This window comes from Spea bombifrons, chromosome 6 (genome assembly GCF_027358695.1).
Source record: "Spea bombifrons isolate aSpeBom1 chromosome 6, aSpeBom1.2.pri, whole genome shotgun sequence".
In the NCBI taxonomy this organism is placed as follows: domain Eukaryota; kingdom Metazoa; phylum Chordata; class Amphibia; order Anura; family Pelobatidae; genus Spea; species Spea bombifrons.
In genome coordinates this window covers 48,310,320-48,322,661 of record NC_071092.1, presented here as the reverse complement: position 1 = coordinate 48,322,661, position 12,342 = coordinate 48,310,320, and the positions used below count along the sequence as shown (strand labels likewise).

The 12,342-nt window shown below is 38.2% G+C and overlaps 1 long non-coding RNA gene across 1 annotated transcript; it reads left to right on the top strand.

Annotated features, from left to right (window-relative positions):
* Positions 1-1,182: 1,182 nt before the first annotated feature.
* LOC128500616 (uncharacterized) lies at positions 1,183-9,975 on the top strand. The gene is made up of 3 exons (XR_008354933.1): positions 1,183-1,271; positions 8,277-8,449; positions 9,734-9,975. It is a non-coding gene; the product is annotated as an uncharacterized LOC128500616 (long non-coding RNA).
* Positions 9,976-12,342: the final 2,367 nt, after the last annotated feature.

Here is a 12,342-nt window from a genome sequence, read left to right as displayed (position 1 = left end):
TGTATTTGCATTTCAAAAGCTCTTCTAAGTGCTCATACACACGTGAAACCCAAATATTTAACATGTCGTGGAGCCAGGAACATTTATGCAAATTTGCCAAGCGAGTCAAAAGAAAATCAAAGGTCTAAAAAAAAAAATTCTCCGAGAGCGGAATGAAGAATGTTACTTTTCCATCGTTATCGAATGCATAACAGCTAATGGTCTAAGTAAACGTAAGCAAAAAACCCCAATAATTAAAAAAACATCTGATTAATGATCATTAGCTTTCAGATAATTTGTGCTGTTACAGAGCAAACATCTCCATCAGCATGTCGGTCTGATCCGGCCCGCATGAGCCAAACACAAGAGCGCAAGAGAACCAATAAAAGCAGATGAATTTGTGAGGTGTGAATAAAAGCGCTCACACGCAAGAAAAACCTGAGTATTTAACTTGTCATGAAGCCAATAAAACGTATGCAATTTGATAAACTGGCCAAGTAGACAAAAATTCTTAGCAAACATAACAAAGAGTTTTACTCTTCCATCCTCCATGAATAAATAACACCAAACAGCACTATTCAGGCACAACTATTGCCTACTCAGCAAGAAGATCCACATCAGAACTCACCTTTCTAGTTGGGGTGAACTACAAGAGCTCCCCCTCCCCCATGAATAAAACACTATGCAAAAAAGACATGCCTTATTTGGAAAATGTGAAAAATATCACATAAAAAATGCGTGAGATGAACTCATCGAAGACAGGGAGCTGCCATAAAGCACCTAGAAATATTTCAAGCTTTAGCTCGCTTGTCATCACAGAGAATGAAACAGCCTCATGTGGTCTACACGGGGAATCCAGAGCTGTAACATAAGACATGCTTTCTCCACACAAGCCCTGACATGCATGTTGCCCTTTACAGTTCATATCAAAAACCTCTAGCTGGTATACATCTGGACTCACCCTTACCCTTGGGGTGGACTCAGAGAGATCCCCTCCCAAAGAATAAATCAGAACACAAAAAAAAATCAAGTCATCAAGAACAGCCCGGCACTAACACAGAAAGGAAATTTATTCCGCTACATTAAATGGCCAGGAGATCCGAGATCTATGTCTGGGCTCGCCTTTATACTTGGGGTGACCATCAACGTATCCATAAAGGATAAAATACCACCCAAAAAGAACCATAACAAAAACACAATCAACACACTCAACGCCGTCCAGACAAATGCATGCAGTTGGTTCATGCGTGCAACGGAAATTTGCCACTCACTTTGGTTCTGGACTGCCCTTTGTGAGTTGATCTCAAATCTAATTTGCATAGTGTTTTATTCTTGGGGGTGGGGTCTCTTGGAGTTCACCCCAAGTGTAAAGGTGAGTCCAGATATGGGCTTAGATACATGCCAACCAGATTTACCTAGTGTAGTAGAAGATAAATGTCAGGGCTTGCTGCGTCTCTTAAGTTAAAGAGCTGGTAAAATCCCCAATGACCTTAAAAGAACAAAAACTAAAAGAAAGTTATTGAGTGGAATGAAGAATGTTTTTTATCTTCTCACTTAATGGTCTGGTTTGGGGGGTTTTCCACTTTGTGATGCCAAAAAACAAAGATTTTTTTTAAATCGAAGCCCCAAGGTCAGTGCTTCGCTGCGAAGAAAAAATAAAAAGTGCCGTAAGGCCAAAGTGGACGCCAGGTCCCCTTCTTCATTTTCTTCAGGGGTCCGCACTGCCAAATGATTTGTCAATGATTTGCGCTTCGTCCCTCTCCGACCATAAGGCCCACAGGAGGGCCAAATCTTCTTTATCCTGCCCCACAAGGGCTGGGACCACTGAAATACTCATTTTGAGAAATGAGAGCACTCAGAAGAGCTACCTAACTCCACTACTCACCAGAAAAAACAGACATTTTCAGGGCTTTTCAGTGTCCAAAACCACATGCCCTGTGCTGCCATACTGCTTGGTTACATGCCTGGTCAGCAGGATCCCATTGGCAGCTCCCTACATGCGCAAGCACAGAGGTATGTATCTGGACTCACCTTTACACTTTGGGTGGAACCCATCGCCCCATCAAGCAGCTGCCTGTCCTCAGTGAGTCGATCTGAAATGTTTTTGCGTGACGATGTGGAAAGAGTCAGCTCCTGTTTAACTAGACGGTTAGGTGTTATCTATTCACTAATGATGGTAAAGAAACATTCTTCATTCAAAAATTTGCATAATGGTAAAAAAAATCAGCTATTTGGGTTTTTTGGCTTAGTTGTCAAATTTGCATACATTTAACTGGCTCCGTGATATGTTAAATACGTGGGTTTCACATGAGCATGAAGAAGAGCTTTTGACGTACATCCCAAAAAGCAAACCATGAAAATGTAAAGCAGGGTAACAGCATAAGAATGACAGGGTAAAGTTTGCTTGTACCCTTATGCAGAAAAGGTCTCTATAAATACGTGAGTGCGACCCAAGACAAAACCACAGCAGCCTCAAACAACCAACTGAGGCGTTATAGACTCTCATCAACGAGATCTGTGTTTGGGCTCACCTTTTCACTTGTGGTGGATTTCACCAAAAAATAAAATTTCACCCCAAAGGAAACTTCTCTTGAGTTGATCTCAAACTGATTTTGCATCGTGTTTTATTTGGAGGAAATCTCTTGGAGTCCAGCTGAGGACATTCTTGGTAACTTGATGCCTGGATGCGTACTAACCAGGCTTCTTTGGTATGGTTAAAATATATGCAAATTTGGCAAGGGAGCCAAAAAAAAAATCTTAAAACAGAAACTGAGTGTTATTTAATCATTAGTCAAGTTTAAAGTGAGTGAAATAAAGGATATTTAATTGTTAGTGAATAGTAAATACAGAACACCACATGGTCTAGTTAACCAGGGGCAGACGCTTTCCTTTTCGTTAAGCCAAAAACATTTGAGTTGAAGTCAATGAGGACGGGCAGCCGGTTAATATTCAGTCCTGCGGGATATCCCCGTTCTGGAAGATCTCACGTTTTAGCTCACTGCCATTACAGAGAAAATATCTTCATCAACATGTCAGTCACATGAACCAAAATATATTACTTTATAGAGCGCCAACAGTTTACACAGCGCTTCAAACAATACATATATAATATATAATATATAAGAGGTATAACAAGACTAGAATCAACAGACTAAGATAAAAGAATACATTAAGTAGAGAGAACTCGACTCACAAGCTTACAATCTAGAGAAATGCAAGGCAAATGCCCTCTGCACAAGAGAACCAACTACGTGAGAGTCAGCCAGTTGGCATCACCCTAGGAATAAACAATCAAGAAGATGCATATTCAGAAGCAACTTTGTACTTGAGGTGGGAAACCAGAGAACACAAAGTGCAGAACACCATGCAAAAAAAAAAAGCCCCATTGAAGATCATCTGAAAGAAGAGCAGCTGTTTAATCACCTGGACCCTTTCTGCCCTTCACAAGTACAGAGGACCCTGTCTGGACTCACCTTTACACACGGTGCGAACCCCAACAGATCTAGAACGTATAAAATACCATGCAAAAAAAACAAACAAAGGGGGGGTAGCGGAAGCTTTATAAATCTACACCCACCAGACAAGCCTCGGAAAATCTTGTGATGCTGCCACAACCACAAGGGATTCTGGGTAGATGTATGCAAAAAAGGTTAACAATAAATTTCTGCAGTACTAAGGCCTTTAGACAAAGCTCAGGAACGCAGGGTAAAGGTGATGGAAAACCTGTCCGCTTAAAATTAAGGGGGTAACATAAGCCTTATTATACCCCAACTCATTTTTTTTTATTTTATTTTTTTACATTCTCTCAAAAACCTTGTCCACCAACCCGATCACAGTGAAGCTGCATGAAGGCCACAATGTGTATCTGGGGTTGTTGGTTCCATCACGGTGAGGAAATCTGATTTCGGTTCTGTGACGCCTTTGTAGTGGGATCAGACTGCTATTCATCAACGATCATTATAGGTTTTCTTCTTTTCTCTCTGTAATGGCGGACGTGAGGTAAAACTCCAGGCGCTCCCGAGTGCACCATAGGGAAGGCTATTAAGCGGTGAGGTGACCTCGAACAGTTTTTGCATATCCTTTATAACGGCTTATTTTGCTTGGATATTGTTGGGTTCTGTGAACGCTGTTTTAGGTGGACAAATTCGCCCTGAATCCGGCGTAAATCATCCTATGGATATTATAAATTATGTTGCAGATTCTAATTAGCTGCTCTGGAGTTAACATTCCCTCACCCCAGGAGGCAAGGAGTGTGAGGCAGGTGCAGCACAGATGCCCCAAAGGTACAATTTTGTTTTCAACACTCCAGGTGTGAAGAGAGGCTCAAGGTAAGACACAAGATGCCTCCAGGGGGTTTTGGTTGATTATTATTATTAATTAATTCATTTCATTTTTATTATTATTTTTTATTTTATTTATTATTAATGTGTCATTGTTATTATTTTTATTGTTATATTTATTATTTTATTTTTATTAATTATTATGTATTGTTTTATTATTATTATTATTTATTATTATTATTCACTTTACATCTTACCCTCTCCTCCTTTACAGCAGGAAATACTCAATCCTTTACTTCCTCCAGTGTTTTTTTTTCTTTTTTAAATATTACTATCCCTTGCCCTACCCTGAAAAAGCATTTTAATATTTTCTATAGATGACTTAAAAACCAGGAAAAGCAGGGTGAACCATTTAAAAAAAAAAAAAAAACAACCGTTCATGCAATTAAACTGTTAATTGAATTAATATATTTACTTCTTCCCAAGATAATAAAATAAAAACCACTTAATAATAATAATAATAAGAGCCTCAGGTGCTCAAACGGTTAACATTCCATTGAATAATATCGACAATAAAACCGGTATAACCTTCTTCTGTCGATTAAAAGCTCAGAATTTCTTTTCATAGGTAGGATTATATCTTTAATTTAATGGGGTAACGCACCTGCCTCCTTCATGTCCCTCAGCTCAAAAACATCTGGTGTTATTATGAAAAGTCACTCAAACCATTACCCAAAGTACGTGCGGAGAGGACATGCGCAGATACATCCTCAAGACCGCGTTCCGCAAATAATTCAAATAACGTTTTGCAAAGAAAAAAAATTCATCCTCGGTCCGACATGTAAATATATGTAAAAAAAATTTGTAGTTCACGATCAGCTGATTTAAATATTACATAAATCTTTTTTTTCTCTATTTTTTATTAAAAAAAATATAAAAAATCCTTCTGGAATTTTCTGATAAGGATTTTTTTTCACCAATCACTGAGATGGATAATGAATGTTCTAATGGAGTAAATATTCTTTCATAACATCAAATAAATATAACATATAAAAATATTTAGCATAAGATAAGATGCTAGACATCTGTCCTGAGATCCCGGGCATATCTGTAGCGGAAGAACGGAATAATGACTGTTTTTTTTTTGAGGGTCATCCATAAAATAAATGAGGTTTTCCTGAATGTCATTTTTCACGGGCCGCTCGGGGCAATGAAACTCCTTCCTGGGGCGTTGAATTTGATTTGCTTTCCTTTAATCCTCGCTTGGATAGATTGTAACAATATTTATTGCTCATTATTTTTAGAACTATAAATTTTGGGGGGAATAACTAGGTTTGGAAAAATAGTCCATGTTCATGCCTCGGAGTATTGGGATTATTCTTTCTCGGGGTGGGATTTTTGTTCGTAGGGCTGGACTCAGGACAGCGGGGTGGCCCTGGAAGTCCAGCGGCTCCCTAATGACATCAGCGCTGCCGTTTTTATGCCGGTGACCTCACACCGCAGCACCTAATCGTCCGGAGTGATGTCAGCCATTTGTATAGTGTGCCAGGTGGCCAGTCTGGGCATGATTTGGCTCAAAAGTACCTAAAAAAAAGGTAAATAAATAATAATAATTAAAATAAATAAAGTAGTAGTAAATAATTCATAAGTTTAAAATTGGTGGACAATAGCAATTTATTAGGTGTGTATTTTATCATATAATAAGATGTTTATCTATTCTATGGTTTCGTTGTCTTTTAGGGCTCTTGAATTTCCCAAGCTGTCATAGACACGCCGTTTCTGGAATTAAGATATAATTAGCCAATTAAGGTTGCTCTCTTTGTCAGCGCACAATATGCTTGATGCGCGACGTCTTAGAAATTGGCCAGTCCATGGTCCTGAAGGACGAGGGTTGGACAGCTCCGCGCCAACTCATTATATCCAAAGCCACAGAACTCATCGAATGTTTTATCATGAAAAACGATTACTGTATCTAATAAATCAGGCCCCGACACCCGGTGGATGCAGCGTCTGGACGTTTTTCCATCTCTGAACGCGGGATTTTGAAAATAGGATGTTTGAAGAATGAGAATAAACATTTGGAAGCCTTGGGCAACTTGGATCGTATGACATGTTAGCTGGCCATTGCATCGTGCTGTAAAGCGCAACGGTTAATATTATTTAGAGATGGATTCGTCAGCCATAGCACAATGTAAGCTAAGCTGGAGTTGAGCTCTACCTGAACCAGCGCATGAGCCAAGCCAAAGGACCCTCATGCCAGATACAAGCGTTAGGAATCAGATTTGGTTGGAAGAATACGTTTAGTTTGTGTCTTTTTCGCGTCTATTCAGTAAAAATGTGAAGTTGCAGCAGCCAAGCTGGAGTCCACTCATTAAATTCACTAAAGCCAAGTCACATTAGCACTTGCAAAAAAAATAAATAAATAAGAATTTAAAACAGTGAAATCACCAGATCACTAACCAGCAAGCTGCTTGCAAAACACGAGTCCCTCTACAATTAATTAAATAATACAATAAATATGTTTTAAAAAATGGGGTAGAACCCCTATTATGCAAGATTAACTGAGCATTGGCCCTATCTACCCCCAACTCATGCACAGTGGGGTGGGTGGTAACAAAATAGATCACGAAGGGTATATTATTTACAAACAGAAGCTATGCCTTTCACAGACAATGCAATACCCTATTTAAGAGAAGGCAGTGATTTTGACCAATTAAAAACATTCACCATTGTACATTTTTTCCTTGCCATCATTTGCCTTTTAATGTGGGCTTCAAGAGACTAGAACTGCACTTAAATAAAAGTCTCTGCCTGTTCTTATGATAAATCTGGTGTTGAATCAATAGGCCAAATGTTAGGCCATTTCACATTGAACGTTCATATACTTGCACACCCTCGCCTGTAACTCACAAGTTACAAGCTCTCGCATGCCCTTGCAAACAACTCGCAGATTAGTGAATCTGCATGTTGTTTGTTTGACTGTTAGCATGCGACGACGTCTGACTGGAGCTGAGTCTGATTGCTTGAGTTAACCCTTAACGTATTGAATAGAGGCATTTGCACAAAGTGAAGTCTATCAGGGCTTAAATAAGTATTATCACCGGAAAATCCTCCAGTTCCTTGCTGTCCAAACCAGTGGTGGAAATGCTTTATTGAGTTATTGTAACTCCACTGCAGAAATATATCATATATTTTTTTTATTTTTATTTTTTTATTTTTTGTTTTTCTAATGATTAGTATATATCTCCTGGTCTACCAGGTAAATCATAATCTATCTCCCCGCTAGTGCTATTGACCAGTAAAATAAGGACACGTTGTAACCACATTGACCTTATAATGAGGTGCTGTGTGCTCTTCAGGAAATATAATCAGATAAGAGCTTCTCATTAGCCATTCACGGCTGCTTGGAATAGTCGCACTTACTGTAATTCGCCCGCATTTTATTGTTAATCAAAATAATAAAAAAAAAAAAATCAGCAATTGACCCCAAAACGGGGCAAACATCTCCAGAGCTTGAACCGTGAGTTATGCTCCAAGCTTATTGAGAAGTTTATGATAATAGGATGAGCCGTGTTTGCGTTTGGTGCCAAGTCTACCTTTAGCATAAAAACGAAAGGAGAAAAAAAAAGCACTTAAGAAAAAAAAAATGGCTTCTACATGTTTTTAAATGTTTAACCCCTTAAGGACAATGGGCGGTCCCTAAACCCATTGAAAACAATACATTTTGAGCCCGTACATGTACGGGCTTTGTCATTAAGGGGTTAAACTGTTCAATTTCCTCTGCTAACAAATCTGAAATAAATCCAGAGAGCGTCTGTCTAAATTGCACTATAATGGTATTCTTACGTCCGGATAAAGGACTGACGATCATTAACATTTATGGGTCTTACTGGTAAAGAGGAAGATGACATAAACGTTGCAAAATGATCTAGTAATTCAATTGCTGTCACATTAGGAATTTTTTTTTTTTTTAATATTTAAGCTTCTGCCATAAATTCAAATTCTATTCTTTGTCAGTTCGCAGCTAATGCTGAGTTGTCTCCTTCTCGAGACGTTCTCCTCGGGAATCCATTTAAAACGCGTAACGGCCTATTAATAAGCCGTCGTTCCGAGCCAACGTTCTAAGATCTCGTGAAAGGAACCAGGAGTGGCAGATAATGGTAGACGTTATCGTTCCTCTGGAAATAAAGGTTAATTAGATGAGCTGCGTGAACAGATACTCCACAAAAGGACAAATAAACTCCACCGATATTCCCAGCTGACGTCGTCCTGTCACTGGGGGTATGCGGTTCTATTTATTTCGGGAGCTGAGGAGTTTATTGACCATTGTGCAGTAAAACCTGATGTTAAAATATTTTGATTGTAGATGTATAGATCCACAAAACATTCCCGCTTTGCCTCTTGGAGCCTCTCTGAAACATGGCGGCCGGGCACATGCCGAGTTAACCTTATGGAAAATCACACGACTTCTCAGTGGAAAGTCTCACATCTACAGTATGTTATATATTTTTTATAAAATTTTTTATTAAGTTACATAGTTACATAGGCTGCAAAAAGACCTGAAAAAGACCTGCGTCCATCAAGTTCAGCCTTTCCTAGATCTGTTGATCCAAAAGAAGGCAAACCCCCCCCAGTTTTTTTGTGTCAAAATAGTCAAGAAGTGGACAGGGCCTTCAAATTTTGACTTTCTTCCAACTTTGCCTTTCTAAAGTCTGATCGGCCCCCATCCGGCCCCCGTCTAGTCGCCCGTTTCTCCTGCTGTAAAGACTCAAACCTTAATCAGTCGTTGGTCTCGTCTTAGACTCAGGAGCCGTATGTCTATCCCATGCATGTTTAATCCCCTCACTGTATTACCCTCTACCACCTCTGCTGGGAGACTGTTCCATTTATCTACCCCCTTCCCAGAATTTTATATTTTTTTTCTTATTTTCTTTGAAACTCTTTTATCTGCCAATACAACTTCTAACAGTGAATTCCATACATTTAATACTCTTACTGGAGATCATTTTAACCTCTGCTGAATGTGATTTTTTTAAAATTTAATTTAAAGGAATGATCTAGTTGACTGAAAGGTTACATTTTTTTTAAAAAAAATTCCCGTGATAAACCAATCAGTTTCTTTATAAACGCTCATGTACAGAATATTTTTTTATGCGCAAGTAAATTTTTTTTAACTTTTTTTCTGGACCAAATCCTAATTATAGGATTTTTATCTTAAATTATCCCTACTTGTTTCCACAGATCTTGTAATCTTTGTGTAATTTATGCAAACATTCATTTATTTGTATTTTTGTATTATTGCGACATTTTATATTCACTGTTTTTTTCCACGATTTGCCAAATCCAATTCTGAATTAATTTCCTGTTTGGGTCTTTAGCTTTAAGTAGATTTAATGCTATTTTTAAACTTTCCAGAAAGTGTATTTTTTAAAGAAAAAAATTGTGCCGTTTTCCTCTATTGTTCTGTATTACAGATTCGGCATCGTTATCTTGCGTGTACAGCGTCTCCATTACAACAGATACTGTCATCTGATTCTTTCAACCTGCCACGCGCATAATCCACTTCTATTTTAATCCTTGCAAGAGCTCAGTGGACAGCAAAGGTGACCCTTCAGATACCTAATATCCTTTTTCTGCCGCTAAATAATAAACGTAACACTATCTTCAAAATTGTTACTTTGTATTTATGCACGTTTTTTTTCTTTGTGAAAACTATTGCGCAATAATAAAGGAATACATATTTTAAAATATATTTTATATTTTTTTTTTCAATCAATGATTTTGACATAATGGAAAAAAAAATATCTCATTACCACTGGGAAAAAAATAGACAGTTTCTAAAAAAAAAATTTAAATTAATTTTAAGGATGTATAAGTTTAGGTCAGACTAAATACCAATTTATTCATTTTTGGAATCAAATTTACACATAGGAATTCACCCTTTGGGAAGCATAAACAAATTTTCCCAATCGAAGGATTCTATTTAATAATAATAACAAAATAAAACAAAATTATATACATGTCATAAATCATAGCTGAAATGTAATGTTAAATAACACCAAAAATACATGAAAATTCAACATGAAATTTTAGAATAATTGTATTTATTAAGGGAAGATGTGTAGAAAAAAATGTATTAATTCATTAGATATTATGGGGAAAAAATAACCAGTTCTAAGGGACTTACCCCAGGAATCCGGGAGAGTTTACAGTTATGATGACTAACCCTTAAAATTAAATTTCCATATTGAAATGATATATATATAATCAAATAATAAATAATTCACAAAAACAAATGTAGAAAACGTCAATACTCCAAATTTCGGAATGAAATACAACATAAAGCCTATTCTTAACAGCCAACGAGGCACAAAGAGGGATGACTGACTGTCAGTTCCCCTGTCAAAAAGCAATTGATATATATTAATAATAAAGTCAAGCAATTGAAGGCCTGGAGAGCGCGCAGAAAAATATTGTTTGTAATTCAGACCAAGTCAATTTTGGTCGTATGATAAGACCTGACATATCTGAAATGAAAATGTAGCCAGAAATAGTGGACTGTGTCGGGAAGATTCCTTCCCTATCAGGACGCGATGGAAATGCATATTGTTTGCACACTAGACAATAAAGTGTGACACATGGATAAACCGATACATTTCCACATAGAAACACAGTAAATCAGTCTACAGGACAGCGCGCAAAATCACCTGTCAATCACGGAGGCTTAAAAAATAGCTCAAATCAGGGAAAAAGAAATAAAAAGAAAATCCCCATGAAAATGGATGTCTCCGGAAGACGGTATCTCCGAGCATTCACACGTCGGCCTGCGATTATAAATTGGAAACTCAATAACCTCGCTTTCCGGACATTAAAAAATGGTGGCAAACGGCGATTTATTGAACTCCACCAATGGGGCCCAAGTGCCAAAAGCCACCGACACTTTCTGTTCTAGGAGAATTCATTTTGAATTCTAAAATATAATAATTATGACTTTTTACTCCTAAATTTTGTAGCGCTATTGCAACCATGGGAGTACCCGAATTTTACAGTAACCGAAATTAGCAATACTATGAACGCAGGAAAAGAGGGCCCCGCTCTTGTGAGCTTACAATCTATTAAGAGATTGAGGAAGAACGAGCCATAAGGCGAGGTACTGCGTGGGTCAGGATGGTTACTTTGTAGTCATAGACAGAAGTCAGCAGTTTGGAGAAGTCGAAGGTGGTGGAAGCTGATGTTTTCTAATTGCGATGGGGTTGTTGTGAAAGGTCAGAGGAGGGACGGGGAGGACAAAGAAGGATTAGGATAGAAAGCTAGAGCTGGTGAGAAGAAATACGTAAATTACAAGAGCTGATGATGTCAAAGGGTTGTCGTTTTCCTCCAGTTTAACTCAATTTGTCCACTTGTGATGAGTTCACTTGTGATGAGTGAACTACATGGTGATACGAATGGCCAAGATTTTTTAGGACTACAAGTTGGTTACATTCAGAGAGCTGATGTCTGACATCTAAACCTTCCATAACTGCAAACAAGCGAGGCACCAAGACTTAACTTTTGTGAAAATATCAGGATATAGAATCAAGGAGTAGAAAAGATAAAGATAAATTAATAGCTGTAAGGAGGGGAGACGCGATGGGGATAATGCATGCTATCGTGGCTGAAGCGTGATGGCCAGGAATGGATGTCTAGATTGCCCAGGGTAGCTCTATTGGCTCACTGATGATTAGTTCACTTCGGATACGTGGGCTACATTGTTGCCCCTTGTACTCTCCTTTCTATCATACATTTTTTGAACGTCGTTCTCTCATGGTGTCGTCTGTGTGGGGTAATCCTGATACAATGTCCTACCATGTAACTTTGTTTTGGCCAACAGTTATAGTGAAGGACCACTGCATGGACAACTAAGACAAGGCTTGGGGGGCTATGCATACATTTCTGTAATATGCGGCAGTGGACTTTATGTTGAATGGACGTCTTCGGCTCAAGTTACGGATCTAGCCAAAGAAACCAATACTTTACACAATTCTAAGACTTCATATCTTTAACGTTCTTGACATCTTAAGACTCTGAGAAAAACTGGCTTTGA